The sequence below is a fragment of the Chanos chanos genome, chromosome 6 (genome assembly GCF_902362185.1).
Source record: "Chanos chanos chromosome 6, fChaCha1.1, whole genome shotgun sequence".
In the NCBI taxonomy this organism is placed as follows: Eukaryota; Metazoa; Chordata; class Actinopteri; order Gonorynchiformes; family Chanidae; genus Chanos; species Chanos chanos.
In genome coordinates, this window is record NC_044500.1 from 5,170,047 (window position 1) to 5,175,046 (window position 5,000).

General features: G+C 43.2%; 1 protein-coding gene across 1 annotated transcript in view; it reads right to left on the bottom strand.

The window, feature by feature from the left end:
* clpb (ClpB family mitochondrial disaggregase) overlaps positions 1-5,000 on the bottom strand; it is a 32,718-nt gene that overhangs the window by 22,441 nt on the left and 5,277 nt on the right. The gene's annotated exons all lie outside the window — the stretch shown is intronic.

Below are 5,000 nucleotides of genomic sequence, written 5' to 3' on the forward strand. Positions count from 1 at the left end.
AAAAAACTCTATTTTGCGATTTTAATTAATCTTCCATTGCAGTGGTGTTCCTAATGCAGGGAAGGGGGCTCCACCCTGTTGCCATAGTGACATGTTTCTGCCCCTGCACCTTAGTACATTTTAATTTCCCATGCTCCACTGCTCTCCCAGAACAGACCGCAAACTCAGTGTTTCCGGAAACTTCCGTTTACCAGAATCGCCTCCTCACCCCTTACACACACATACACACACACCCAAAAGGATCAGTCCAGCGTCAAAACAAATATGTATCCCCTAGCAACGACATTCAACGTGACCATGACATGGACAGACACACACACACACACACACACACACACACACAGACACACACACACACACACGTTCCAGGTATGTGGCTTGTGCTAAACCATAGGCGATGTCTGCAATATATTTACTCTGTCAATGTCATTGTCACTGTGCATCTAACCAAGAGAGAGAGAGAGACACACACACACACACACACACACACACACACACACACGCATGCACACGCGCGTGCATGCACACACACATACACACAAACACACACATACACACACACATGCACACACACACACGCGCGCACACACGCATGCACGCACACGCACACGCACACCCATACGCACACGCACACATGCATGCATGCATGCATGCACACGCATACAGCACTCTGATGAGTTTTCCCAGTCCCTTGCGTTAACTAACAAAAAACTTTGTGTTGTTTAATGGCAGAAATGATTGTCTCTCAAGTGCTCAGAGAGAAATGTGGAGATATCAACTTCTCTGTGTCCAGTTTAAACTTTAAAATGAATCTGTGAAGTAGTCTAGGTCCAGCCTAAGTTGCAGTCCATCCCTTAAACAGTTAGACTTAACACCCAGGATGACTGATGTCAGCGGTAAGAGACAGTAACATGGACATCAGGTCATTATGGGAAAAAGCTCACGCTGACAAAAGTGAACTCACCACAGTCTAAATCTCACTCGTCCTAACTCATGACCTTACACATTTCAGAATCACAGTTAGATACATTATACACAGAGCAATCTGTGAGAGAAAAGTTCTCAGAATAAAAACCTGTATTAGTATCTTAGTAAAACACTTTTTTTTCTCCCCCCTGTGCATTATGGCTGAGAGAAGATCATATATTTACATTTATTCACATTTATATGGTATTCTCAGGGACACATTGGTAACAGTTGATAAGTACATTTAAAATGAATTACATGCAGGATCTTATAAGATGATATATACAGACATACAGGGTTTAAAGGATGAGGAACCATTACACCCACTGTTGCTGTCACTGTCTCCTCTGAAGATTATTCTACTGACAGAAAAAAAACATCTTTCCACTTCCCGGCCATCTTTTCAGGAACTTCTGTCAAATCAGAGGGTTTTATGAACATTCAATTCAATAAAGTGGCAGCGCGACGGGTTTAAGTTTCCGTGTTCTCTCTGGGAACGATCGCTGGGCTTCTCTTGACCCTTAAGTGACCTTCAAAAAGGGAGGAGCGAGCCCCACGCCTGATTTTCAAGAGGATGGCCTGATCGCCACGGTAACGAGGTTACAATGCGATTGGTCCTCTGTCTTTTACGTGGGAAGGGTCAGGGACGACACTGAGCAGAGAAAAAAAAGGCTGTTTGGTATTACCAGTGAAGGGTCTGTGTGTGACGCTAATCTTTATAGCGAAATTTATAAAAACACACACACACACACACACACCATGGTGTAGCACAGTCTGAAAAAAGCACTTTGCTTGTCCTGTACTGGTCACTGAATGACATGTGAACAGGATCTGTGTGTGTGTGTGTGAGTGAGGGAGAAAGAGGCTTGAAACAGTAATAAAGTAAGTGAGAAACTGAGACGGCGTCTGCTGTGCATTCAGAGCTGTGGTAAAGACTGTGTGACAGAGCTGTGGTATAGACTGTGTGACAGAGCTGTGGTATAGACTGTGTGACAGAGCTGTGGTATAGACTGTGTGACAGAGCTGTGGTATAGACTGTGTGACAGAGCTGTGGTATAGACTGTGTGACAGAGCTGTGGTAAAGACTGTGTGACAGAGCTGTGGTATAGACTGTGTGACAGAGCTGTGGTAAAGACTGTGTGACAGAGCTGTGGTATAGACTGTGTGACAGAGCTGTGGTATAGACTGTGTGACAGAGCTGTGGTAAAGACTGTGCATTCAGAGCTGTGGTATAGACTGTGTGACAGAGCTGTGGTATAGACTGTGTGACAGAGCTGTGGTATAGACTGTGTGACAGAGCTGTGGTAAAGACTGTGTGACAGAGCTGTGGTATAGACTGTGTGACAGAGCTGTGGTAAAGACTGTGTGACAGAGCTGTGGTAAAGACTGTGCATTCAGAGCTGTGGTAAAGACTGTGTGACAGAGCTGTGGTAAAGACTGTGTGACAGAGCTGTGGTATAGACGGTGTGACAGAGCTGTGGTATAGACTGTGCATTCAGAGCTGTGGTATAGACTGTGTGACAGAGCTGTGGTATAGACTGTGTGACAGAGCTGTGGTATAGACTGTGTGACAGAGCTGTGGTATAGACTGTGTGACAGAGCTGTGGTATAGACTGTGTGACAGAGCTGTGGTATAGACTGTGTGACAGAGCTGTGGTATAGACTGTGCATTCAGAGCTGTGGTATAGACTGTGTGACAGAGCTGTGGTAAAGACTGTGTGACAGAGCTGTGGTATAGACTGTGTGACAGAGCTGTGGTATAGACTGTGTGACAGAGCTGTGGTATAGACTGTGTGACAGACTTGTGGTATAGACTGTGTGACAGAGCTGTGGTATAGACTGTGTGACAGAGCTGTGGTATAGACTGTGTGACAGACTTGTGGTATAGACTGTGTGACAGAGCTGTGGTATAGACTGTGTGACAGAGCTGTGGTATAGACTGTGTGACAGAGCTGTGGTATAGACTGTGTGACAGGTATAGGAAGTGAAGTGTGAGGGATGTGAAAGGTTACTGGTGTGCGGTGTGTGTGTGTGTGTGTGTGTGTGTGTGTGTGTGTGAGGTTTAGGGAGGCCCTTTTAGATACCATCTGTGTGGAGCACACAGGGCAGTGATCCAGAGAAATACTCTGACCTACACCAAAGCACAAATCCAAACACCCCAGCCTCTGTGTGTGAGTGTGTGTGTGTGTGTGAGAGAGAGAGAGAGACAGACGGAGAGAGAGAGAGGCATCACACAGCCGTGAGGATTTCTGGTTCATAAGCATAAAAAAGAGAAACGTGAAGAGGGTATTAAAAATGAAAGGAGAAATGAGAGAGAGAGAGAGAGAGAGAGAGAGAGAGAGAGAAGTCAACAGGCCAGAACATCTCTAAAAGCATAAATGCCTTCAGAAAAAACCCTCAGCCTGCTGCAGAAATTCAGTCTAACTCTTTAATCTTGTAAAACACTTTTCATAAACTCTTCCCAAAGTTTATAAAGACATCATAAAGTTTATAAGAGCAGACTTTTAAAGATCCATACCAAAATTCTTAAAACTCTTCACACAGTGTACAATTAACCTAAAAAGTTCTTCACTGCTTCACAACTATTCCAATTCCATATTAAACAATTTATAATTTCTACACTTTAATTACAGGACATGAACTTTTCGTCAATTCATTTCATGTCGTACCTCTTAGAGTACAGCCATGACTTTTTTTTTTTTTTTTGGTATTTTTTATATTATAATTCATCACTGAATAGATTAAATTCAAGTTTGAACTGAACAGGACATATAGCAGAAAATCTCAACAAAGCAGTTTTAACACATCGAACATACAGTCTGTATGCCTCTTTTTTTTTTTTTTTTTGATAAAAGGACCTTAGAGAGGTAATGGAGTATTTATCATTATGTTATTAACTAACATAATATAATTGACATGATATGTAATAACCATTCTGGCTGTAACGTACACTTTTTGACTTTTAAACGAGAAACAGCACTAACACATCACTGACTGCTGTGGAACTAGACCAGTAACAGATGTGAGTCAGTTTTTATTTCATTCATTAGCTCACTGTCTCTTCAGCTCCTACTCTCTCTGTCTCTCTCTCTCTCTCTCACACACAGACACACACACACACACACACACACACCTGCCTGACTTGATACGTGTTTACAAAACAGACCTCAGGGAGAAAAAGATGACTTCCTTCCGCTAGCGTCTGACCAAATGATCACACACACACACACAGACACACACAGTGTCCAGCTGTCCAGGCAGTAGCTATCTGCCCCTCTATCAGACAGGTGGGGTAAGAGTAAAGAGAGGAGAGACGGTAAGGACAGAGTTTGGGAGGTCACACTGCATTGTGGGGGAAAGGTCAAAGGTCAGAAGGGTTTTTTACATGGTGTTCAGGGCTTTATGAACGTGTGTGTGTGTGTGTGTGTGTATACATGTCTATTGCAGGTGTTGTAGTGTAGCCTTGTTATAAATGTTTACGGAATAGCTCTCTTCTATTTGAGTGCTTTTCTACGCAGTGTAAAAGTTACACCGTGAGCAAAATATGCAATATAATTTCGTGACACCTGAGGTTATGGTCAAGGACTTACTTATGATGTGATATATTTAACTTTAAACAAAACCCATCCTGTTAGTAACGTTATCCCTCATCAGTGTCCTGTCTTACTGTTTCCATCCAGTTCACCATTTTCTGGAACTCTCACCCTCTTCATTCAATTTCTTTCACTTCTGAGCAGTTTCCAAAATAACCACCGCAACCATGGCACAGAAGCTAATCAAGAAACTCCAGGGGCCAAAACTGTCTCAATTTCCAACCACTTTACACTCTATTCCCTGTTCAGTTCATCATTCCCAGTTGTTCCCACTGTCACTATGTCAAACCCATGGCCATTCCCACCCATTCCCACATAATCCCGTCGCATTCCCACAGAGAATTCCCTCTATTTCTAGAGATAAATCAATAAAAATGTGGATAATCCTCCCTCTCCAATATCGCACTCATCCGCCTTTTATTCTCCTCTGCCGGAGGAGAA